Source organism: Apteryx mantelli, chromosome 5, assembly GCF_036417845.1.
Source record: "Apteryx mantelli isolate bAptMan1 chromosome 5, bAptMan1.hap1, whole genome shotgun sequence".
Taxonomy (NCBI): domain Eukaryota; kingdom Metazoa; phylum Chordata; class Aves; order Apterygiformes; family Apterygidae; genus Apteryx; species Apteryx mantelli.
In genome coordinates this window covers 494,796-521,688 of record NC_089982.1, presented here as the reverse complement: position 1 = coordinate 521,688, position 26,893 = coordinate 494,796, and the positions used below count along the sequence as shown (strand labels likewise).

Here is a 26,893-nt window from a genome sequence, read left to right as displayed (position 1 = left end):
TAGCTCTCCTCAGGTGTGATAGTTAAAAAGGATCTCACTTTTTGAAAACTTTTCAGAACATCTTCTCAAACTTAATTTAAAAATACTAAGAAGTTCGCAAATTGATGTGCTGTGTTGGTCCAGAGAATAATTTTTAGCAGTTTTCACTGAACGGAGGTTTGATTATATTGACACTGTTTAGTATCTCTGAGGCAAGAAAAGGCAGAAATTCAGAGTATTTAAAGTTTGAAGGTGAAATAGGAAGGAGCCCATAAAGCTCTCCATCTGAGCTGGAGGGATGTTGAACGTGTCCTTTCGGGAACAGCAGGTAGCAGCTCCAGGGTTGCAGGCCTCTTGCAGGTCAGATGCACAAATACGGGTTTTGGCCATTCTTGAAAACCGTAAGTCCTTCTGTTTGTCAGAAATTTCAGGCTCAACAGAAGATTTATTAGCTTCACTTCATGCTTTCTAACTATTAGTTGTGATCGTTAAATAACAATCAAGGCTATTTCTGTGTGATGAGGGATCACTTGTTATACTTCAATTTTCACCGGGAAGAATGAGGATTAGCATTTAAATTGAAATTGCTAATTTCTCCTTGCGTGTGTCCTTAGGGCTCAATTCGGCCAGATGCTGAGCACCCTGGTTGCGATCCAGCAAAGCTCTGGGGTTGAGCTGGGCTTTTATTCGGGTGCTTAAACGTTTTGCTGGAGTGGGGCCACCGTGTTCGTTGTCTCTCTGGTCTTCGCTTCCAGTGAAGGTCGTGCTGGGAACCAGTCTGCTCTCTCAGGGTACTGCGGGCACCTTCTGAGGGCAGCGACTCTTGTCTGCATCTTGTGGGGGGGGGGGGGGGGGACCAAAGCTTTGTTCCAGGTTTTGTAAAGTAGAACGAGTTAACGGTTATTTGTTTAATGTGTTTTTTCTCTGCATGCAGTTATTTTTGGAGAAGCGTAATACATGATATAAAGGAATAATATAGATTAAAGCAGTATTTCTCAACGGGGAAATAAGCAGACAGACTTGTTTGCGTTTTCTGCTTTTATTGCCTCCATGGGCAAAGGAACAGAGGTGAGTTTTTTCTCTTTAGCAGTTTGAGTTAAAATTCCTCAGCTTTAGGGAGCGCGTCTTCAGTGCGACGGCTGAGTTTTCGTAACTTTGAGAGCCAGCCCAGGTGGGTGTTTGTGACGCTGCTGTTCCTCTCCCGCAGCCTCCCGCTTCGGGGATGCCGCGTTTTCCAGTGGCGTTGCAGAAACCTGGTGATTCGAGGGCCTCCAGCAAGTTTTGGGCATCTTTAGATATTGGTCTCCCTTTGGTGCACAAAGGAGACGTAGGTCTATGTCCTTTTCTAACTCTCGGTATCTCCGTGAGCATTCTCCTCCAGTAGAAATGACTGTTGTTACCTTGTTTTCCTCTTGCCGGTTCTCCGTTCCTTATTTCCTGGGTTGAGCTGGCTCTTGCAGGTGATAGACTCCTTCCCAAACTTACAGTTCATCCAAAGCCCAGTTGATGACAAATTGCTGCTTTTTTTTTTTTTGGTTTTGTACCCCTTTCCCAGGGATGGGGGAAAAAAGGGATTTTTGCTATGTATCAGGGCCGTTGTCAGCCTCTGGGCGATGCACTGTACGGAGACTCAGGGACGTAGGAGTTTTTCTTGGTTTTAGATCGTTTTCCTGTCTTTTGACTTTGCTGTTTGTACGTGGCTCCTTACCAGACTGTCACGAAGGTTCAAAGTTTAATTTATAATACAGCAAAAATAAACTTTGTGTTAAGACTTATGTTAAACCTCTCTGTAATCGTGTTGGAGGAGACTTTAAAAGGCATGATTTCAGTGGGAGGTAAGAAGCCATCTATGCCCTTGGCAATACATCAGCTGCGGTCTCTCTTCATCATCACTTCTCTCGTATATGAAAGAAAAACTCTGGCAGCAAAGGTTCAGACTTCCAAGCTTCACCAGCCTGTTTGTTTCCAGGGTGCTTTAGAGATTTTTGAATTACGTTTTTGTTTGTGATTTGTCCCTAATCTAGTAGGATTTAATGGCATGTTTTATAATTTTCCCCCTGTAGCACAAGGGAACTGTTCACGTGCTTAAAAGGACTATATGATTAAATGCTTTACTTGGTGGCTTTGAACAGTTTCTAATTTTAACATAATAGTTATCTATTGTCAGTCTTGTGCCAAGAAACAAAATTTTGAATTGCTACCGCATTGTTAACGGAAAATTTTCAAGCATCTGGCAAGCTGTAACGTATATTAAGCAAAACTCTCTTGGTGCTTTGGAAATGCATTGATAAATCGCACTCAATTATGCTGCAGCACCTAAAGACCCGGAATTAAAAATAGACTTTTGACTACAAAGTATGTATGCATGTGTTCTGTACCATTGATTATCTTTCATACGTCCTTAATCAGTAGCAAGAACCTTTGTTTTCCATGATGTTCTTCCTACTCCAGTCCCCCAAAGGTAGCTACGTCTTTGTTTAGGAGTAGGGTAGTAATTGCCGGTGGGAATTTAGAGACCCTGTAGCTGAGACTTGTTACAGGTTTGTATACGCTGGGTTTCGTTATACTTTTCCTTGGAGCTGCTTGCAGGCCCAAGACTTGGACAAAAGAGGATGTTTTGATTGATGTAGTCAATCATTTCCTTTTTATAACAAAAGCAGGCTGCGTTTTGATAATCTATTAGTCTGAAATATTGGAAGATTAGGCTTTCCTCTTTGGGGATAATAAGCTTAGTCCTCCGCTGCTCTGTTCCAGACTCCACAAATCTTGCTGCTTTGGGGGATAAAAGTGTCTTCATAATTTTAGGAGCTTATTAGGGCATACTTGACTCATGTATTTGCAACTGTTATGTGTATTAGTCCTCTTAGGCAGCTCAGGAGATGACTGGCTGCAGCAGAAATTCTGCAGTAAGGTCGACCTTGGCACAGTTGGGTCTTGAGGGCTGGCCACAGGCAGCAAGCTGCAGAGTTGGGGCCTAGAGTAGCAGCTCTCTCCCTGGACAAGAACTCTCTTATTTTAAGAACAAAAGTTACGTGCATAAAGTGTGTAAAAGGAGCACAAAATATTTTCCTGTTGCTTTGGGGGAGTGGAGAGAGAGAGAAAGAGGGAATGAGTTGATTCTTTCTTCCTCCTCTTTCTTTTGCTCCCGTGGAGGTAGAGATGCGCTCGTATTGCCGGTGGCTGGTTGAAGAGGACTGCGTTGATGAGCAGGCGGTTTTTAACTGCCTCCTTTTAGCACTTCGCTAAAGAGATAGAGCTATAGAGATCTACCAGCCGTAGTCACTGACCAACCTGAATTTTTGTCTTCGTTTTCTCAAGCTTATTCTTTTGGAAGAGGGCAGGAGAGAGCTGAGACAACTTGGGTGTATGGGAGGGTGCTCCAGACTGCCTGGACTCTAGTAGCCCTGTGAAGAAAGTCTTTAGAAGTAGAAATAAATTGGTGTTGGGGTTCAGCTGACCCCTGGACTTAACAGTCCACCTCTGCAAGTCAACTAAAAATTCCCTTATTAAAACCTCAGGTCACTTAGCATTTATGCAGTTATTTCAAGCAAGTTTCTACGAAGCTCTACTCATCGGTAGTTACTAAAAAGTTACACCCATGGTAATTACATTTGCAACCGTTTGATCCGCTTGTAATTTTTTGGAAACATTTTTTAAAAAGGGGATATCAGATTTTCTGTTTTATGTTGTAATCTAGCCTAGAAAATTTTTTGCCCTTGCAAAAGTTTGACATCAAAGAACATCGAAATATTTGTGATTGGAGCCCAGAAAAAATTACTTGTGAATGTGTGTCCCAAGCCATAGCTGTCCTTGGAAGCAATATACACTGCTCTAGAAAACTTAAGTATTTCACTCCTGGAGTAATTTGTGTTATTTTCCTTAGAACTTTCAGTATAACTAAGGTCAGAGTCTGCACTGTTATAAATAGCGTGATCTTCCAGCTCCTCGAAGATGACATATTTGCAGAACACCACAGTAATTTGTTAGCGTGCACCCCAAGAGCAGCTGTCACTTCTGGCATAGAGGACTGCACTGACTTTAGTCATTTCTGTTGCATTTTGCTTTACAGCGCCAGGTACAGTCAGATGAAACATTTTTAAAATGCACCTAGATTTCACTTGGCATTGCAGCGGTGACGGTGGTTAATATTTATCTAAACAGAAACATCTTTAGTGTTAAAACCAATCTTTTATACTAATCAGCAAAACACTTTCTACCTTAAGGAAAGGCATCTACTCCTCCACAGAGAGCAAATATAAATAAAACTGAGGACATTAAGTATCATATTTAACGGCTAAGGAAAATGTCGTGCTGTGAGACTACTTATTAGAAATTTTATTTCCTGGCACTCTTCCTACTGCAGTAAGTATCTAACATTTTCCAGAGGCTTCAGAGCCAAGCTAGTGCTTTAGCTAATAATTTTTGGCATCATAGCCGGTATAATCCTTAGAAGTTCATGGGTTCTCTTCCTCCTCCCTCGTCCACCATGGGAGATCTGTAGGAAGCACATAGGAACCTGTCTATTGCTGTGATTTTTTCCATGTCCAGTCTGGTCTTTAGGATTAGGAGGGGAAGGATCTTGAAATGGTTCTGTAAGGCCTCCGTAATATGTCTATGATGTGATGCAGAAAGCTCAGAGAACCTCCTGTGGCTTTTCTTCTGGTGCAAGAGGAGAACCCCACCGTGGGAGATCAGAAGAGCAGCGTATTTGTGGTGGAGGTGGGAACAGCTCGTATATAGTTACCGCTGTCCCAGAAACCATCCTGACTTGAGCAGCAAGTTGGCTTGTGAGGTTCAGGTACCACCAAGATTACTGGCTGCTGGAAGAGGTGTTTCTTTTTTTTTCTCAGGGCTCAGGGTTGTGCTGCTGCTTGTTTTCTTTCTTTTTTGCCAGTGTATCTTATGCTCCTTTCTGCAGTGGGCAGGCTTTAACGGGAGGGCCCTGCTCCCTTTGCATATGTTAATAGTGTTTTATGCATCACCTATTCAATCTGGTAAACTTACTTCAAAGATATTCAAAGAATGAATAAGTCTAGGAACATTTGTACAGGGCAAGATTTTATTTTTTTATTTTTTCGGTCTCCCCTTGGTATAGATATCTTAGCCTTGCTGCAGGCAAGGTGCACAAACCAGTCAATTTGTATATTTGCTGCAAGGCAGCCCGAGTCTGTTTTTTTTAATCAGACTTAAGCCAACTGACTGTTGCCTAAGGTGGCCCTTGTGAAAACATGGGCATATAAAAGATGATATTTGGCATGGGACTGCTATATTGAGTTGGCTGAGGTTCATGTCAGCATGCTGCTTAATCTACAAAGACTCTTTTTTTAAAGGCTTCTGAGAAATGTCTTCTCTGTTTGAGCCTGTCTCTCTTGTTGCTGTAATGTTCTGATTGTGTTTTTGATTGTCGGCCCCATAAATGCTTGTCCTAGTTTCCCATACTTGATAGCTAAAACAAGGAAGTATCATCAGTTCATACTGTGTAAATCAGAATTTACTAATGGGTCTGTTAAGACAAGTTTGTTTAAATAGAAACACTGAAATGATTTAGTCCAATAATTTTGCTTGATCTCATTTCTTCCTTCCTCGTTGTTTCTTGCCTCTGGGTTTAGCAGAGAAATTAAACTACCCAAGATCCAGAAATGTCTGAGATTCATTTAGTAACGTTTGGTGACCAAAGTGAACCACCAAGCCAGCTGTCTCACTGCAGAAGGCTATCAGGTTGTTCAGGTATGATTTCCCCTTTGTAAATCCATGCTGACGACTCCCAGTCCTCTTTCTGTCCTTCATACGTTTGGAAATGGTTTCCAGGATTATTCGCTGCATTATCGAGGTGAGCCCGACTGGGTCCTTTTTCTGGCCCTTCTTGAAGACAGGGGTGACACTGGCTTTCCTCGGTTGTCAGGAACCTCCCTTGATTGCCATGGCCTTTCCGAGATAGTCGTTTATTCAGAGTTGTGTTCTGCAGGTGGTTAGCGCAGGGTCTTCAAGTGCCCTGAGGAGGGTCCGAGCGCTGCTGCCGATTCTGCATTCGGTGGGGTGCTAAGTACCCTTCCAGGGAAAAGGGAGGGAGAGACGGAGGCCTTCCTAAGCAAAATGCTGCCCAAGGGCATCTCGCTGATGGACAGCGTAATTGTGTGCTGCTGCTCTGAAGGGATTGTCCTGTTCTTGATGGTTGTCTAGCTGCACAATTTAATGTTGCACTCTGTCAAAATCAGAGTAAGGAGAGAAAATTGGCACTTAGAAGAAGGGGGGGGGGGGGAAAAGCTTGTATACAATTTTCTCCTGCTAATGACAATGTAAGGTATACTCTGAAAAACATGAAAAAGACAGATTGAACCTGTAGCTGACAGGTTTGCTGGGATGTATTTTACACACTTGGAGATAAAAGAGGCCTTTCTGCAAAGCAATTAAAGATCCATTAAACATTAGTGTTCCAAAGGGAAAATCCTCTTTCCTTTTGTGTTTCTCACCCAGAGGTACTCCTTTCATGCAATCCTCAAGAAATTAGCCATTCATAGCTAGGGACACGGGGTTGTCGGGATTAGATGGGGTTGACAGCTGGGCCTGCTGCTGATGTGGTCTAATGCTTTCTGTTGAAGCAACAGAAACCCAAAACTGCTGGTTATCTTGCAGCTTTGACAAGCTTTAACTTTAGCTCCCACTATAATTCCCAGATTACGTTCTGCTGCAGGCTGGGGGATTTTTTTTTTATTTTGTTTGGTTTTAAGTTTAAGCAAAAAAAATACAGTGAGAACAAGGTAAGAGGAACAAGTAGTTTTCTCAGTGTCTGAAACCAAGCGTGTTTGAATTATTCCAGTATGCTCAGGGTTGGAGCAGGAGCTTCAAATTTGGCAGATGTTCAGGCTGGGTTCAGAGGTGTGCCTTCAGCTGTCCCTATGGCAGTCCACCTCATTTTGACTAAGTTGTAAGCTCTGAAAACTTCCATTTGCGAAACCTCAGAAGAACTTGCTAGCAAATTACTCCTGAAAAGTTGGATGCTTCATTGCTGTAGGGAGGATTTTTTCTGCTATGTCTCCTTAGCGTACTAGTCACACCAGGATGTGCTACCAGGCCTGGAAATGGTGGTAGATTGAGCAAACCGTGCAAGCATGTACCAACAGTCTTTCAGTCTAAGTAGTATTTACTAATGCTTTTGAAAGCAAGTAACAGTAGAACGCATCAGCCCAGCTAAGACCAACTTAAAATAAGCAGTCACTCAATTTAAATAGGGTGTACGGAGTTAAACAGTCTTTACTGAAACACTTTGAGCAATAAAGCAGTTAACAAGGATGATTTTTAAAGAATTACTGTTGTCTGAGGCATATCAATTGAAGCAGAGGAAGCAGTAAACTTGAAGTTATTGTTTCATGTTCTCTGTAGACTCAGCCAGAGTTTTAGTTGCTTTTGCTTTACATTTCTTTCCTGACATCAGCGAGGAGCTTTTCTTTCTTGAAAAATTTAAGTAGGAATAATCTTGCCATTTCTTGATTTCTCCAGTTGTCAAGAAAAACACCAAATGTTGTAAATGACTGAAAAATCACAGGATTTAGTAGTGCTCATCCAAGACTGCTAATTTTTGTTATACCTCTGGCCTGGAAAACATATATGCTAACTGGTGGGAAAGCACATGATTAGAAGTTCGTCATTTTGCGTGTAGCTTTGCTTTAATTAAACCAAACCGCAGATCTCAGGGAAGTACATATTGGGGGTGGTGAGGAAGGGAAAGTTGCAGGAAGATCTGAAGGCTGAAAGTGGGACACTAAAATGCCGAGAAATGCCAGAATTGAAGCTGTTCAGGCAACCTGGGGTAGAAGGAAACAGGTCTAGAGTAGAAGTCAGTCAGTGACTGGTAAGCTGCAGGATTTGTACTTTGATTTAGAGTATAGCAGGGGTAAGAAGTGGGGTGGGAAGCATCAGCTCTCTATTTTTAAGCAAGCAGACTTTGCGAGTGCAGTATAAACAAAGGCTATTGCAACGCTAAGGCTCCTGTCTTCGTCCCAGACTAGTGCTGATGTCGGCATTTAAAAGCACCGCTTCCAGTCCTTGACAAGGAAGCACGTTGAACTGTGTCAGAAAGGGTCGGGAAAGGCGGCTAAACGCTGTCCGACTTGGCAGTCGGATGTGCTGAATGTGGATATACCATAAGAGAACTTGGCACAAAAGTGAATTTCTTAGTACCAGGTGCCAGGGTTTGGTAGAGCCCCTTACTGTACTTTGCTGTTGGCCCTCTTGTGCGTGTCAGCGAAAGAGTTGAGCTTAGCTGGTAATCTCACCCCTGTATAAACTGGGGAAATTCAGTTGAGCTTGAATAGGTAATAGCATCCCTCCCCTCTGTAAGCTGGGGATATTTAATTTCTACCTCCACTCCTAATAAAGTGACTATTTCTGCACTTTCCACTTCCATCATGGAGTGAGAAGATGATAAATACTGAAGAGCTCTTTCTGCCTTCTGCTGCTGCTCTGGCCAAAGGCTTCAAATGAAAGCGCTTTCTTTTTGTAGAGATGGTCATTCTTCTCACGTTGGTAATGTGACTGATATCTATTTTCTGTACTTTTGCCCCAGTTCGTGTTCCTTCTCCCTTCATCTTTCCTCCTTTGTTATTTTTGTGGGATTCCCCCCCCCCCCCAAGTTAGGGTTTTAGTATACTGAAAGTTTTATTCTCAAATAGACTTATCAAGAGCCAGGTAGTTCCCTGCGTTGGAAGGGACTTGTTGACTCTCTTCTTGTGTGGCTGAACCGTATCAGTATCCAAAAACTGAGGGTAATCAAGACCTTCCTGCGTCTTCCTTGCTGAGGGAGCACACCCTTACTGCTCTCCACATCGGGATATCTTAAGTTATGTCTACCTTAGCAAGCTGCATGGACCGATTAGCATGTATATGAGCGTTAATCCGTTGGTGCTGAGGAGTGACGTCCACCCTGTGTGCAGCCAGGAACAACCGCACTAAATACTTCTTAGAGGTCTTTTAGTCCGGGCTAACTCTGGTCTGGTGCGGTCCTGTGGACTGCCATGAGCAGCTGGAGCGCCTTAGATGTGGGTTTGGAGCGCGTTCTCATGCCGATTTTCTGGGGGACCACTACAGTACATGACCAAACATACCGTCAGTCAGGATGAGGAGGATTACTCTGAAAGAGCTGCCCAGATCTGAGCTAAAACACTCATGTAAATGCACCGTGGTTGAACTGCTCGAAACTACCAGAGGTGCCTTTGCCTGCCCCTCTTATTACAGCCCGCTGTTAAAGTCTTTCAGGTCACTGAGCTCACCCCGGCTTTTTAAGCAGCTTTATGGATTGGCATTGCCTTTGGCAGAGATAAGAGGTGTTTCTGTCTGTGGCCAAACGTACTCTCTTCCTAAACATTTAGCTTTTTTTTTTTTTTAGTTGCACTCCTTTTCATTCTGTTAATGTCTGATTTGTTGTCCCTAATTCTTTTGATCCTGTCATGGCAGTTTTAATGCTGTGCTCTATTACCTAAAGCAATCAAAGCTTTTTTAACAACTTAGAGGAGTGGCAGCAGGATGAATTTGCTGGTGGCTGCATGTTGCATAAACATGGTTAATGCTGCGGATTACCATACCGCTCTTCCTCCAGTCTTTGCAAATGTTTGCTAAGTACGTATGCAGGCGCCGTGAATTTTGCTGTTGCTCAGAGGGGGTGAAGATTTCGAGGAATGTCACCGCAGTTTTTGTCTAGCCACTTCTGACAGCAGGCTTCAAGACTCTTGATCTTAGGTACCGCTCCTGCAAGAGAAAGAGTGCCTTCAGCACAATCGTGCCGTTGGTGAGGGGAGATAGGAGAGCTTTACCTGGAATGAGGCACTTACCCTGGATTGTGCTACCGATGGCCATGGATATCTGGAGTTTGGAAGCTCTTCTCCCTAGAGCAGCTTCTGCCTGTATTTCAGGGCACCCATGTACTTTGAGAAAGACATGTCTGAAACAAGACCTTTTCTGTTCCTCCCCCTGTTTTCCTCCCTTTCCAGTGGTCTCCAGAAGGTCGAAGTGCACCTCTCCCTGTTTGGCAAACAAGGCAGTGGTTAGACAGGATCAGAAAAACCACCTGATAGGAGCGAGTGGGCATCGTGAGGAAGACGAGAGGTGCTCGTCCCAACTCATTTGTCTTGAAATCGAGTTGGCGCCCCTCGCAATGCAAATAGAGGCCAGATTTTCATCATTTCAGTACTCACAGTTGCTCATCGTTGCTATAGAGTGCCAAGGGCTTCGGAGGGTCCGGTAACTTTACCATCATTGTGTTGCTTCACCATCCCACAACATGTGTGTGTGTAAACCAATTCAGGAAGGATGGTTGGCCAGGATAATGACACCGACTGACTTTGTATCGGCAGAGGTGTCTTTTACTCGCGGCTTGTGCCGCGCGGTCAGCCCTGCTGAGGAGGAAGAAGGGGCACCAGCTGAACTGCTGCTTCATGAAGCGGTGCACAGGTTTGGTTTCTGCATTCGGGGGAAAAGCAGCAGAGTAACGCCGAAAGAGGCCTGGAGAGAATATAGGCAGATTGTGCTCTCTTCCCTAAGAGCAATGATAACTTGCCTTTTATTGAAATAGGTCTGCGTTTGCAATGCAGCAGGGCAGCGCAGTGCAGGGCAGCAGGCCAGACTTCGTTCCAGGACAGGTTAGAGCCGAAGAGCGCAGGGCGTTGCTTTGCAGTAAAGAAATCTGATAGTCTTTTTCTGTAGCTCCAGTCCGACAAAATCCATTAGACAGGTGAATATCAAGGTTAATGGGGATGCTCACACATCTAAAGTTAAGCATACATCAATGTGTTCTAGCCGTATTATTTCTGGGACTCAGAACAGGCATTTTATAATCTCCAGCTTCTCAGTAGTAGAAAAATGCAGATAAAATTGGAGAAGTTCTTGATGAAAAGGACAGGAGCTGAATTATGCTTAAAAGACTGAAGATAAAAGATGTGAATAAGTAAATATAGAGTGAACCAATTTTCATTCGTTCATTCGAAGTCATCTTGCTACTACTTTGCTAGCATAAAGGATCTTCAGATCTCACCTTCAGGGTCCTTTTACACTGCCGGAGCGGAGTAAAGGAGTCTTTGTACATTTGAGGATCATGCCCATGAAAGCCAAGGAAAGAGTAGCGTTTTTAAAGTGAAGCAGCAGAGGGTGAGCCCCGTGGAGCCTTCTGCATCGCCAAGTCTGAGACTTGTGTTATGGACAATCGTAACATATAAGCTGTTATATATTAACACTTGGAAGTGTTAAGAGTACCGAGGGCAAAACTACGGCTGGGACCCCAGGTCAGAAATCATTCCTGTGCTAGTTAGGAACCTAACCATTTCCAGCCTAAATGTTTTCATGGCCATTTTATGCCTATTGGTTCAAGTGCCAGCACCAACATTTAGCTTACAGAGATCTTCTGGTCCCCTATCCCCTTTTCCCTGTTTAGAGGGACCAGTCAGACTCCTTTCATATTTTTGTCTTGCTAGGCTGAATGGGAAAACGGTGTTTTATTTCCTCCTTGTGATAAATTCTGTGTTCCTCTGATCCTTTTCTTTACGTTTTCCAGTAAAAATTAACCTTTCTTGAATATGAATGACCAGAATTGGACATGGTAATCCAGATGAGGCTTTATTAGCGCAGTGGATAATACAGGCGTACCTTGGAGATATTGCAGGTTTGGTTCCAGATCATTGCGATAAAGCAAGTCACACGAATTTTTTGGTTTCCCAGTGCGTATAAAAGTTATGTTTACACTAGACTGTAGTCTATTAAGTGTGCAATAGCATTATGTCTAAAAAAACAACGTACATACCTTAATTAAAAAACACTTTGTTGCTAAGCAATGCTAACCATCATCTGAGCCTTCAGCGAGTCATAATCTTTTTGCTGATGGAGGGTCTTGCCTCGATGTTGATGGCTGCTGACTGATGGTTGCTGAAGGCTGGGGTGGCTGTGGCAATTACTTAAGACAGCAGTGAAGTTTGCCACATCGATTGACTCTTCCTTTCATGAAGGACTTCTCTGTAGTATGTGATGCTGTTTGATAGCATTTTACCCACAACAGGACTTCTTCCAAAATTGGGGTCAGTCCTCTCAAACCCTGCCACTGCTTTATCAACTAAGTTTATGTAATATTCTAAATTCTTTGTTGTCATTTCAACAGTGTTTACAGTGTCATCACCAGGAGCAGATTCCATCTCAAAAAAACACTTTCTCTGCTCATATGTAAGAAGCAACTCCTCATCCGTTAAAGGTTTATCATGAGATTGCAGCAGTTCAGTCACATCTTCAGGCTCCACTTCTAATGCTAGTTCTCTTGCTGTCAGCCTGTCCTTTGAAGCTTTGAAGCCAGGCATTGACTTCTCCTCTTGAGCTATGAAAGTCCTAGGTGGCATCTTCCAATAGAAGGCTGTTTTGTCTACATTGAAAATCTGTTGTTTAGTGTAGCTGCCTTCATCAATTGTCTTTGCTAGATCTTCTGGATAACTTGCTGCAGCTTCTACATCAGCACTTGCTGCTTCGCCTTGCACTTTTATGTTATGGAGACAGCTTCTTTCCTTAAACCTCATGAACCAGCCTCTACTAGCTTCACTTTCTTCTCCTGCAGCTTCCTCACCTCTCTCAGCCGTCACAGAATTGCAGAGAGTTAGGGCCTTGCTCTGGATGATGCTTTGGCTTAAGGGAAGGTTGTGGCTGGTTTGGTCTTCTATCCAGGCCACTAAAACTTTCTCCATGTCAGCAATAAGGCTGTTTTGCTTTCTTATCATTCGTGTGTTTGCTGGAGCAGCACTTTGAATTTCCTTCAAGAACTCTTCCTTTGCCTCGGCTTTTGGCATGACTTCCTCACTAAGCTTCATCATTTCTGGCTTTTGATTTAAAGTGAGAGACGTGCAACTCTTCCTTTCACTTGAACGCTTAGAGGCCACTGTAGAGTTATTAATTGCCCTAATGTCAATATTGCTGTGTCTCAGGGAATAGGGAGGCCCAAGGAGAGGGAGAGAGACAGGGGAATGGCTGGTCAGTGGAGCAGTCAGAGCGCACGCAACATTTATTAAGTTCGCCATCTTGCATGGGCACGGTTTGTGGCGCCCCAAAACAGTTACAACAGTAACATCAAAGATCACTGATCACAGGTCACCATAACAGATGTAATAATAATGAAAAAGTTTGAAATATTGTGAGAATTACCAAAATGGGACACAGAGACACAAAGCGAGCACATGCTGTTGGAAAAATGGCGCTGATAGACTTGCTCAACGCAGGGTTGCCACAAACCTTCAATTTGTGTTTAAAAGAAAAACAAAAACAAAAAACGCAGTATCTGTGAAGTACAATAAAATGAGGTATGCCTGTACCTTAATACTTTACTCTTTCTCCTGGAAGTGTGTAACCTGATACTTCCTAAAATTACCCTTACATTTTTCACAGCTGCTTCCCCTTACAGGCCCTCGGGTCATCATCTGAGTGACTAAGGCATCTCGGTCTTTCCCCTCTATATTCTGCTCTGCAATTACCAATGGATGAACTCAGTTTTGGAGAGAAGAGCTGTAATTAATCCTGCTAATTTAATGCTGTTAAACTTCTTCCTGGCTTATTGCTGAAGTCCTGAAGGCCATCCAGTGCTTCCTGTAGCTTTCGGTTCTTTTTTATGTTGAAAGGGTCTCATTTGCATGCTCCCATCTTTTGCACCAGTGATGAGTGAAATTATTACGCGAGTTGAAGCCTCGAGAAATTCTGTTCATAACTTCTGTTTTAAACTGCCCGGTAGCGCTCTCCGAAATCCTCACGTTGTGCATGTTACAGCATGGGCGTAGCCTCATCTTTAAGGTGAGATTCAGTCTAATGGCAGCCTCGGCTCGACTGCAGCTGGTGCAGTGGTTGAACCCTGCCAGACCGTGGCATGTTAAATCCCACCCGGTTGGAGTATTGGGAATAAATGTTTCAAGTCAGAGTAGGCTGTACCCCTCCTTTCAACCTAGTGGTTTCCCTTTCAAGGGTATCTGGTTTGGTCTTCCCTTCAGCTTGTGGTTTAACACTTCTGCAATACCCATGCTAGCCCCATCTGAACTGATAATTCCCCATGTATTTGCAGGGGAAAAAATATCCTGGGTTTTCCTTTTTCTTTTTTTTTCTTTTCTTTTTGGAAACCATCAGTAATTGCATCAAAGGTTCAACTGGAGGATGAGTTCCCTTTCTAAGGGTGGTGTCGTGTTTGTCACATCTTCTGTCCATCATCTTGCCTGCAGGATTGCTTTTGACCTGTACGCACTGCTGAGGTCAGACATGTGGACCTGCAGTTGCTTGGACTGATTTCCTTTTCCCTTTCTTAAAAGGAGGCACTGAACTGGCAACGCCACCCATCTTGGTAGATTTATGACATTTCCTTACCAGGAATTTAATAAAACTTAATGTGCTGGTTCCTTCAGTGTTCTTGGATGGAGCCCAAATAGGAGCACATTTAACTCTCTGTTTCCCTGTTGTGATGGTGTGGCGTTTCCATCCCTGTACGTTTACTGCTGCCGTTCCTGTGTCTCTGTGGTTCTGTACTGCCATCCCGAGTAAAAGCTGAGGCAGAGTATTTTCCCTTTCCTGGTTTAGGGCTTGGACCTGCCTCCTTTTGAGCCTTTGCTTTGGCTGCTGGGAAGGCAAAGAAAACCAGTGCTGCCAAATGAAGAGAGGTGTTCTGTTTTAGCCGGTGTTCAAGGCAAGAAAGAATAAAGCATAAAAATATATATATATTATTCCTTCATTAGGGGGCTCGTCTTTTCTGTCCATAAATTGCAGCTGGTTTTTCTTATAGAAATGAAATGTCTGCAGAGCTTTGGAGATGAAGCATCTTTCGAGACGGAAACTAAGACTGCAAGGCACCAGTCTAGAGCGGGTGACAGGGCCAAGGCAAGCTGAAAACCCGCCTGGGATCTGGCGGCTTCCTTGCTGGAGGAAGAGCAGAGCGTTGTATGGAGGAGAAAGCAGCGTCGTTTTTTCGGACGTCGGGGAAGGAGACAAGCGTGGAGTTGCACTCTGCAGAGAGTGCAAGCGATGATTTGCGGGCGTTGGGGGGGGGGTATGGGCAAGGGGGGTGGTAGTTTAAAAGACTCGATACATGAGGATCATTTAAAATCATTTAGAAACCCAAAGGAGTAGTCAGAAGATATTTCTGGGAGGCTGTTATTCATGGAGGCAGGGTTTTTGTTGTGTTTTGTTTTTTCTCCCCCCTCTCAGGTATCTCTTCTTTGAATAGAAGCCATATACAACCCAGTACTGCGTCGCACTGAGGTAAGAGCACTAAAGCTCTAGCATTTTCAAACATATATTTTGAAATGTTGTCACCACAAAGTATTTTGAAATAGTTGCCTATTCCGTGGGATAGAGATTTTTGAATAGCACGTTTCCTTTATATAATCCTGTTTTCCTTTGCTCGCTTAAGTGAACGCTTTACTCTCCTGAGTGACGTTTCCTTCTGCATTTTAAAACGAGACCTTTTGTATTTTCTGCTGTTTCAGTATCATTTACAGCACATAAATTCATTTGATCACTTATTGGCCCTTGAGCATCAAGATCTACCTCCTTCCGTGCTCTGCAAATTTGTTTTTGCCTACCTTTTAAGAATACAATGTTCTTGCTGTTTATTTGAGCTTTATTATTTTGTGTAATGCCAAGAGGATTTTGGCGGAGATTCAGGATTCGGTTTATTCTTTGAATTTGGGCAGGGCAGCAACTCTACCCTTATAGAAGCAGCAGACTCGCATTACTGCTAACTTTCACGTGACTGCTGTCTTCAGCAAAGTCCTCACCTCTTTCCACGCATGCGTGCCTTACATAAGCCAAGGCAGATGACACGCATGACTGATGGGGCTGCCAGCTGATCTGGGAATAAGCGTAGTATGGCTGTAGGTGCAGGAGCTTGTTGGTATGACTGTTGTGAAGAGAACAGGGGAAAAAAAAAAAACAACAAAGATATGCAGTACCTTTAACCAGTTCTTCCAAATACGATTTGTACCCACGCATCTGCCACTGTCAGCCCTAAAGCAGCTGCTTCTCGTGACGAATGACTGATTTTGTGCAGAATATGATTGCTGTATAGAGTTGGCGCTCACGTATCATGGGAGGTGATGCAGGAGAGGGCAGCAGGAACCAAGAGCAAACATGGGGTGACACCAAACCCAAGGAAATCGGGCTCTTCGCTTCTGAAGAGCTTTTGAGTAGATTTGAGAAGAGAGCAGGACTCGGTACGATACGCGCTTTGCTGCAGGAGCTCTGTTCCTCCCCCGGCAGCAGTGGGGGAAGAAGGCAGAGCCTTGAGACCTCCCCTGTAGATAGCTGAGAGCTCTTAGTCCCAAATGTAAGGCAGCATGCGGGCTGCATTGGCATCTCGGTTTGACCTCTGCTGTCGAACAGATCGGTCGGGAGCAGCGTCGCTTTGATGCATGGTCACTCTGATTTGGTCTGCTGCCAGAGGAGCTTCCTTTCGTGTCCGCACTATTGTGGGAATGAATGCGAGGAGTCAAAATTTCAGTCCTCCTTCGACTGTAGGGTGGATCAGAGCTGTTGCAGGCAGTGCTGGGCTGCGACTGAGCAGGTTACCCGGTGTTGGGAGACTGCTGCCGGCTAGCCGAACCATCCAATGAATTGGATGTCCATTTTGTAAACTTAATTTTTTGTCCTACCAATTCTAAAAATAATATGGGGCAAAAAAACCCTGGGTGAGTAAAGAGACATTATTTCCTGAGTGATAAACACTATCTCCTGTGTAACTTTGCTGTTAGTTTCTTGTCCTCCATAGTCCTGGAAGTGAAAGATGCATTTTCTCTGATGAAACACAGAAATGAGTCAAGTTTTAAGTTATCGGAATGCCAGTGAAAAAACATGGAAAAATAACCTTTCGTTGGAAAGATGTGCAGATTCTGTTTAATATCTGGCAGTCGTAGCAAAGAATCTTCTGCGAGCATCATGTCCAGTTTCCAGCAGATAAAAGGCAGAGAGGTTTTTTCCACGTCTAAAAACAAAAGGAGGAAAATATGTACTTGATAAAACTGCAGTGATGGAAGGAGCAAAGTAAGACATTGAGAAAAGGAAAAAAAAAAAACTTCAGCATATTCATATCCTAAATCTGACATTCATCTGAGAACGGAGACAGTAACTTTTCTGTGCTTGCATTGCAACTCGTGCAGGTCTTTTCTGCAAATCTAAAACATAAGTATTTTAAGAGATTCCTTTTCAGATGATGCAGTATCTCCAGGGAATGTGATGAGAACTCTCTCCAGACTTCTAGAAATTGTTGGTCTAATTACCCAGTAAATTGCACCTTTTCACAGGTCTCTTTCTCTTGAAATTGTGTTGAGCTGTGCAGGGAGACCTGTTCCTGATCCATGAGTCATTGGCGGTGAAAATGTGGCTCCATCTTTGAAGAGTCTGCCCACTTTTGTCTGTCTGCACAGCTGGAAGATGGTAGATCAAGGTCTCCATCCTGGAGAGCAAACAAGTCAGAGGAAGAGTAATTTATGGCTCATGTGCATGGTGGCTCCTAAAAGCCTTACCTTATAGGATATTCTGTCTTTGACTTTTTGTCTCCTTGCTAAGGTAAGGAGCAACATCTTGGAGAAGAGAAAACGGGGGAGGAAAGGAGTCATGCAGCTGTTTGCCGAGACCCTGGGTCTTAGCTGCTGGCCAAAAATCCCTCCCTAGAAGCTAAAAGTACCCAAAAAAGCCAAGCAGCTTCAAGTTGCCAGAGGACACCACTGCCTCTTAGAGGGAACATATAGTAGATTTGCTTGTAAAGCGCTAACTGCACATTCAAGAATGGTGAATGCGTCCATATCTAAGCATAGCCTTCTATTTGGGCCAAAATGGTAAGTAGAAAAACTGTCTTTGACAAAAACCAGCAGGAGGTTGCCCTCCGTTCAATGACTCCGAGAGCCTGCAACCTGGGATGAAGATTCTTGATGTGGCTGCTGAGCAGAAAAAGGGAAAACAGAAATGTTACTGCTCCCCCCACCACTGAATATTTTCTTGCCTGATGCCTTTCAGTCTTGTTTCCTTCATCCATTCCTTCTGCACATTAACAGAAGCTGATAAAGAGGAATCCTGAGGGGGAGAAAATATACAGTAGTATTTGTTAGTGATAGCAGATGCTCTCTGGAAGGAGTGGGACTGCTGGGTGAGCTCACATTGAACAAATGCACCTAGGGCATGGGAGAGAACCTGTGTTACTGGTCCTTTTTCCTTTTTGGTCAGATGGCACTTTTGGGGGAAGCTAAAATCAAAGTGTTCTGCAGAGTAACTTTGAAATAAAGCTGTTGGCGAAATAGGCTGTTTTAGGCACTGATGAATCCTGATAAGGAGATCCTTTAAATGTATTTTCTTGGGGATCTTTAAGATCATTAATGGCTGTGATGAATGAGGGATGCTTTTTGGCCAGTTAAATTTTGAATTATTTGAGGTACACAGTCTTAAGTCTAATGGGAATTACTGGAAGTAATTGAGGAGGGACAGCAGTATTTGTTCCTATTTTATACAAAACATTATTAAACTACCTTGCGCTCTAGGTCTGCACGGAAACCTGCAGAGCTGTTGTGCTGAGGGCACATGCAATTTATATGTTCCCTTTGAGGGCCACAGTGAACATCTGGCTTTGGAAGGTACTTTATGCCCAGATGTGCGTACAGTGGCTATGAAGTCCTGGTACTTGGGTGTCCAGTGCAATATAAATACTGTACACAGGGCATATCAGCAGGGTCAAGCTGGACGTCATTGGTGACGGGTTTCCGTAGACTGGTTTTCTATAGAGTATCTCGGGCACAGGCAGCCTTGTATTGCATCAGATGAAACTTCTCATGCATAACTAAAAAATTGAAGAATGAATGCTGTTTTTTGAAATCAGCACATAATGACAGCACTCTGGTAAAGTAAAGCTTTTACCTTTGATTAACGAATATAGTATTTCTTTCCTTCTACCAGCCGCCTTTTTTCCGTGGTGCTATTTTGTTTCCGCTCTTTGTAGTGATCTCTGTTGTCATTTACGTCACTGAGGTTGTCTTTTTTTTTTTAAAGAAATCATACACGTAATCCCGTTATCTGTTGTGCACGTAACAAGCAAAACATTTAAAACGGTGAGATTGGTACAAGGGTTCAAAGATGTTTACGAAAGTTGAGTTGTACATAGTATTTCATTATTCTTTCCCAGTTGGGTAAATAATACCGTCATTTGCAGCTAGACCTTCTGCATGTTTGCAATAGGTAATATTATTATTACTTTTCCACCTTGTGATATACTGGTCCAACAGGAGCAGCAAATAGTATCTGGATGTAAATATGACATGCACCTTTGCCCCCCGCTGGTGCTTTAATAGATGTTTTCCAGGGCAGGTGGACAACTGGCAGGTTTAGATTAAAACTGTCATCTGTAAATCCCAACTTTCTCTTTCCTTCCTCTTGCGAAACATCCCTAGTCGCACGTGGGTCACGGAGCGAGCGCCCGAAGCCCACAGCGCCGTTTGGCTCAGGCAAAGCTTGAGCCGCCTTACTGTCCTTGCGCACCGCTGGGGGAAGCGTGGGTTCGGATAAGGCCTGAAGATTTGGAGGGGGGGGGGGTTAAATTGAAAATGAGCCTTTTGCCATGAGATGGCTCAAAGGGAATGGTAGCTTTTTAGCGTATATGTGCCCTGTATCATCAGCTCTGATGGAGGGTGTCAGGGAGGGGAAGGATGTGGCCAAGTCGGACACAGCCCTTCTTCAATTCTGAGGGCTCTCACCAGTCTTCAGTACCGATCCACGTCCCCTGCTGCCAGGTCTGCTGCTCTCTCCTCTCCCCTCCCTCAGATTGTACCCGGTTTTCACTCGTTTGCCAGTTGTGTCTTTTGATGAGGCGATGGGCAAATAACAGTAACCCGCAGGGAGGGAGGTGTTTAATGGGCTCGCGTGGCACAGGGGAGGCAAAATTATTTATCGAGTTGTACGGCTTACAAGGGGAAAAGCTGCTGAGTTACTCTGTTACCTTCTTTTTTGATTGTGGGAAATGCACATTTTTTCAAAACACTTAAGCCGACCTGTTGACACATCGGGTTCCTGTTTGGCATGTCAAAATTGTGCATTCTAGTAAAATCCCCTTCCCTTTCGTTTTGACATTCTTTTGGTAAGTAAAATACAAGTAAATTCAAAAGTGTTGCATAAAACATACGAGCTGACTTTTAATGATATCCGCTCTCCTGGTGATGAGGATAACGGCGCACTGTTCTCGTTGACTTCCAAAGCACGGATAGGTGGTTTCGTTGCTGTGTGCCCTGCAGGTTTGCCCTGGGCTTCCTCCGGTTCCAAAGAGAAACGTTCCCTAGAATTTAACTGAGATGCTTCTGAAATTTTCCCTCCCCCCCCCCCCCCCCCGAGACTTTAAAGATACGCAAGCGTGTTTCGTGGCGACTGCCTGGACGCGTGGGAGACCGGGGAGAGAAGCGTCTGACGCTAAGTGCTCCGAGAGAGGCAGCGGCCGAGCGATCGCGGTCATTACGGCTGCGTGGGCTGCGCCGCCGTGCCCCGCCGTTTCTCCGGGGTGACGCCGTTAGCGCGGAGGCGGTGGTTCCTACCGCTTGACTTTTCCTCCGTTCTCGCAGCCTAGCCGGCGTAGCAAGTATTTGGGTTTTTCTCTAGGAGGTAGAGACCGGTTTCGGTTTCCTCCCGGGGTGCAGGCTGCAGGGCAAGCGTGGCAACGCACGTGCGTGTTTAGGGGGCGGCAGCGTCTCCGCTCGAGCTTGCACGATGCGTTTAGGTGCATGAGGCAGCTCCAGCTGTAAAGAGGAAGGATTGCACCAGCCAGTAATAAACTTTTACAGTCAGTAGAAACATACTTTGGCACGTATGTATAGTTCCCCTTGCATTCATTTCCCAGCAAGCATAAAAACCCTCTTTAAATCCGTACAACTTGCTAGTGTGAAATCCCTCATGTTTTGCGGCATATAACGGTACATAGATCTTTAATTAAAATAAATTCAGCGGTTTTGACTCAAACTGTAGGCTTGTGAACAGACGCCACGTCCTCAGCTGGCGAGCGTGCTTTATCTACAGTGGGAAAACTGGAGGTCTTGCAAACTTTTGTTGGTGAGCATTCACTTCAAAGGTCTTTTCAGAGAAAGATTAGATGATAAAGCATATTTTCAGAGCTTGCTTTTACACAGTGTAGCTTTCCTGAGGGTTTATATATGCGTTTTCCTTGCTAGTTTTCTTCCAGCATCTGTGTCACTAATACACAGACATTTCTGTGGTCACTTTTTAGAGCACGTTCTGGGGGAATCAGTTAATTTTCCTGTTTGAGTAGGTTCCTTGGAAGCACAAGGGGGCAAGCTGGCTCTTGAAGAGGGTGCACTAATGTGAAAGCAGCTCATTGCTTCTGCTGTGTTCCTCAGGATTTAGTTCTTGGTTTTGTCCTGACAGGAAGGACATCTATCCACCTCTACTGTACTGAGGCCTTCGGCGAGGAAAGTTTCGTAGCCCTTTGTCTTCCTTCGGAAAGGCTTGCTAGAAATCCCCAAGAGAAAATACTTGTGTATGCACGCGCATTGCAGAAAGGAGAAAGAAGTAGTTGCTGGGAAAATGGAATAGCGCAGTTTATTCGTTATTAATACGGAGAGCGGCTAGAGCAGGGGGAATTGCAGTGAAGGGTTTATGTTGCTGAGAGCTGGGATTAACCCAAGAAACGTGCAGGGAAGAGGAAGAGCCGTGTGGGTATTTCCTTTGCATTAGGTGTGAAGGAGCGGGTGACGGGAAAGGCTTTTAGCGCTCAGCAGCTCTGGAGGGAACCGGTCGAGTTTGCTGCGTGTTGGAGCAGAGAGCTCCTGGACACTGAGCTTTGGGGAAAGGTGACCCTGAACCCCTTCAGTTTTTCCCCTCTCGCCAGGGCGGTTTGAATTGCGTAAGCTTTGGATCGTCATCCCAGTTTCACAAAATTCTGCCTTTTTCCTCCTCCAGCGTCGGTCCAAAGACGTGACAGGTTAGAGTGATGGTGTTTCTTTAGGAAAAGTACACCATGCTGAATACAGCATAGCTATATTGTTTTTCACATTAAGAGTAGAAAATGGTTGTGTGCATGGTGTTTATGAGTAGCATGCACTAAGATGACATTGAAACCACTTTTACGGGTACAAAAAGAGAATGAGTTTTGGAAGATGTGTCATTTATCATTTCAGTAGAAATGATATTGTAGGGCACAGTAGCCTTGCTGAAGGTAAGATCATTACATGGCTTAACACGTGTTTTTTTGATTATGGATCTCGTAATGTGATGTGTCGGGTTCTTTCCCCATAATGGCCCTTTAGCATTCAGAAAGATGCTGCTGTTCGACTTTGACTGGCTTCCTTTAGCTTCATCTTTGTGTTTTATGATTTAAAAGAATTAAGAAAATTGAAACCCTCCGACAAAGGGACTTTTTCATCTTCCTGCCAGTGTAGTGTGACAGAAATCCAATAGCATTTTTCACGAGTAGGACAGCACCTCTGAAAAGAGCTCCTCTGAGAAACAGAAATACCTAATGTGCTAAATACAGGCTAAACTTTGTTATAATTGCACGTGCACCAAAGACCCATTTTTAATGTACCACTTAGGCCTTCTCAGTGGCCCAAACCCGTAATTTACGTGCAATTTATACTTAGGTATGAAGATGGCATCTCGTAACTGCTGTATCTTATATATGCTTTGGCAGTATGTGCACCTTGGGTTGATGGCTTAATCCAGAAGAGGCCTCTTCCATCATTTAGGACAGTAGCAGAGGTGCAGATTTCCCGAAGTGCTGCCTCCTGCCAGGCATTCGAAGAAATCCAGTTTTATGTTTCTAGAAGGCTGAAAGAGGAGCACTGGCTATCCATCAAACCAGAAGTTGCTCGGAGCAGGATGCTGCTGGCCAAGTGGCTTGGGAGAGCCGTGGCCGTAACCCAACCACGTTTGTTTTCTAATTCCCGCCGCCCTTTAAAGCCTGTGCTCAAAAGTCCTTCCCGCTAGCTGAGCCGTTCTCAGGTTTTGAGTTCCTATTGCAAATGGCTAATTCAAAGCCGTGCATATGTGGTTCCTGCCTCGTCTTTGGCAGAAGAGGTAGAGTCTTTTCTGTCACTCTCAAATGTGGTAGGGCTGCTTGGGTGTTTTTCTGCTGCGACAAGAGCTTAAAATTCAGGTCTTGCTGTGTTCCTGATTTAGACTGTTAGCGTATAAAATCAGCCCAGTTACTTATGAGAAACAGCTGGGTGGAGAAGTGAGGGATGGAGACATTAACCCTGAACAAGCAGGATGTAAGGGAGTATAATAAGGTAAGAAGAATAGAGAATAATAAGAGTATAATAATAACCTCTTATTTAACTCTGTATTTTAGTCTCATTTGTTGATTCAACTGTAAGAAAAGTCACATGGGGAGGAGGGGATTGATGAATATTTTAATGGAACGATTTCTCACCCTTCCAAAAGAGACCATGTTGAATATAAAATCTAGGTTTGTTAAAAATATAGTGTTTATTTAAAGAAAACCCGGAAAACTAACAGTCTGTCACAAGCACTAGCAGCCTCCGGTCCTGATTACGAACTGAATTTGTTTAAATGCTTAAGCATCGCTCCAAAGACAGTGGACTAAAAAGAATAGCTTATGTGGATGCGTGCCCACTTCTCACTCCTAGGCCTGTGAAGTCCTGGAGAGTCGGACAAAAGGTTTGTTTTAGCCGGTTTCTGCGGGGTTTATTTCTTCGCTAAGCCCCGTTTGGACTCTGCTCCATAGACGGCTTGCTTTGCAGCCACGGCAGCTCAAACACGGAGTCTTTGCTTTCCCTTCCGCCTTGGCGTGGACCCCTTGGGTGGCCGCAGAGTGGAGCCGGATCAAATAACTGGTAAAAACAGGTCCTTGTCCCCTGCTGTCCCATCCGCAGCAGGACTCTGATCCTTTTTGCCCCGGCAGCCCCACGCGTTCCCGTGCTAGCCGGGTGGGGTGGCACCCAAAAGGAGAACTGAGGGAAAGGAAGGACGGGCTTGGTTATTTATCTGTTTTTCCACTCAAGGGTAGCACGAGTCTGTGTGTGTTAATCCACAGCTGTAAGGGTGCCGGGTAGTTGTGAATGCTCGTTTGAGAAGGGTCTGTGCGGCTGGCTCGCTGCTCGCAAACGCCTTGCCAAGCCCAGCTTGGGGATACGCGCTATCCAAAGCGGTAGCTGAAGCCGCAGCATCTCTATTAGCCTTCGGGTACGTAGCCAGCAACCAGCTGTGGTCTGCGCACGGCTGAAGTCAAAAGCAGAGCTGCCGTATCGTCTGACGGAGCAAGGTTTCACCCCTGACTTCCGACAGCGCCTGAGATGGAAACGGGAGCTCCTAACGAGGTGGCCGCCGGGAAGGTTAATGAGGAGTGGAGCTCAGTGGGACCACACTCACGAGTCTCTTTTCCACAGCTTGCAGCACATTCAGCAGCTCGAGATTAGTGTGGTCCTGGTGTCACCTATCTCTAAAGCAGGATACTGCTGGCTAGTGTAAAATTTTTCACTGTTTATCAGTGCTGCTTTTCCCCATCGTTGTTTTTTGCTGTTACATTGGACAACGACAGCTTCATTGCCTGACATAGTAGCCTTTAAGAAGTTGTCCTCACTCTGGAAAACTGACCCATGATACCGTGTTAAAGCAAAAACTGCTTCATCCAGATTAACATTTCAGCACCCGTTGGCTCCCATATTAGCTGACACATTGGAGGAGACGGAGAACGGCTCGCCTTGTTCCTTAGTGTAGATGTATTGTAAAAAGCACTGTAGCCTTATCCCATGTGTTTCAGCTTGCAGCAGTTAGCTGAAATTTCAGCACTTTTGTAGAGAATGAAAATAGGATTATTTGTCTGCAGAGTGCTCTGCAGGACCGATGCGTCATATTGGTGGTTTCCAGGATCTGGGATTTTTCTGTCTCAAACATGCATGCGTATATGACTGACGCTTTGGAGACTCGTCTAGTAAATTTAAAATCTAGCTCTAACTTACTAGTGGTGTTTAGAAGTGGATTGCCTGATTGATTATTCCTTGGAGCACTTCAACAACAGAATTGATTTATGTTGCCCCTAGATATCCATCCTCCCAAATCCGATGTTCCCCCCCATCTCCCTGTGTGTCTGTGTATGTGTCCAGCCCAGCGCTCCGCTCTGGCATCTTTTCTTTTGGTTGCTCTTGGCTGCTCCAGCTGGATTCAGAGCGGCCGCTGATCAGCAGCGTGTTGTCCTGGTGCAAGGCAAGGTCTCCTCTCCTCCGCTGAGATCCCGGCTGAGTTTGCAGCTGCTGGCAAGCTGTGGTTTTGGTCCTCTGTGTCAGGGCCTAACAGCCTTAACATTTGACACCTCCGGTGGACAAGCTTTGCCACGTCCGAGACGTTAGTGTCAAAAATCCTCTGTGCCGATTCCGTGCCTGGAGGGACTTTTTCCTCTCTCGACGCTTGCGATCGCGGCGGGATTTGGAAGCGTCGTTCAGGCTGCTGCCCGTGGTCCGTTCTGGAGACGGTCTCCTGCAGACTGTGAATCTGAACTTGCCCAAAGGAGCTCTTTAAGTGATGCATTAGGTGAGGCTGCTGGTCTGTTTTCTCGTGCTTCAGCTCCAAACCCGAGCTTCCTCTCTTCCCCGAGCACGCCTGGTTTATCTTCAGCTGCTTTGCAAATGCGTGTTTTACTAGGTGGCTGTGGCCAAACGTTGCGGGACGGCCCTTGATACGCTCCGGAGCCGCTCGGCTTTAGCTCTGATGGTGTGGTGCAAGCGCCTGGGTAAACGCAGGTATTGCTTTGGAAACTGCAGTGCTTTTCTGGAGAGCAATGAAGTAAGCCGATTACAAGAGAATATTATCCTTAATCGCAGTGTGGGAGAGCTGTGCTGAATTTCGAGAGTTGCTGGTATGAATTTCGACAGTATCGGTAAATACCTTTTCTTTTAGAATCATTTTTGATAAAAGTAATTGGTTTACTTAGTTAGAAGCATCACTTTTGATGTCTCAAGAGCTACAACCTTCTGTTTTACGCTGGTCAGTAATGTTTTTGGTAATCGAGGTGTTTGAGGAAAGAAGGGGCTTGTGTTTTAAAGTGCAGACCTATTGGACGTGTAGGAAAAACGTTATTGCATTTTCTTCTAAGCGAGTGGTATTCAAAAGCCCAATTAGGATGGCTAGGTGCACTGCCAAACCAGAATCTGCAGGCAGGTCTTTTAATCTGATTAAGTCCCTGGAGTATTGGTATGCTACGAGCCAATAACTCTCCTGCTGCAAATCCAGCTGTTTGAGATCGTTGCATGAGGAAGGCAAGAGTAATAAAGCGGGGGTTTGGGGGTTGTGTTTTGTTTTTTTTCTGTTTTTTTTTTTTTCCCCCCCTGTTCACATTCTGGCCAATACTTTTCGTTCTCCATTGATTTGAAACGCTCATGATTTTGCCCACTATTTTATCTTCATTGAAATAAAGAGGAGGAACATACGCCACAGCTTGAAAAATCAATCACCCGTGGTGAGCAGGAACCCTCTGTGATGAAGCTGGAGAGCAGTAGCGAGACACCGGCAATCATATTTCTGTAATTTTACTTGTTCCCCAGCAATTGAGTTTTCTCTGAGAAACAGGTATAAATTCTTCCAAAGCCTAACCTCCTCTTCATTGCCTGCCTTTGAAATGCCCATCCTTACCTGGGCTCCTGGGTGAAGGCAGCAGGAGCTCGGGTGAGGCCCCGGAGAGGGCTCTTTGCAAGGCAAGAGGGCTCTCGCCCTCCTCCTGCAACCAAGGAGAAGTCCTTCCTTGAAGGATATTGCTCCCGGAGGAGCTTTCCAATTTACCTGGAGCGTGGCATGGCGTCTCCCAAGGCCTGGCTGCTCTCCTCGCTCGTGACGAGAGGTTTCACCGGAGGCTTATTGCAAGTACGCGTAGGAGACACGGCGCAAAGGGGTATTTTTGCCTCTCGGTCTCGCAGGTCAGCCTCATCTTCCC

The 26,893-nt window shown here is 44.7% G+C and overlaps 1 protein-coding gene across 1 annotated transcript in view; it reads left to right on the top strand.

The window, feature by feature from the left end:
* The window catches only part of TNKS (tankyrase), a 136,717-nt gene that overhangs the window by 46,864 nt on the left and 62,960 nt on the right, over window positions 1-26,893 (top strand). The window lies entirely within an intron of this gene.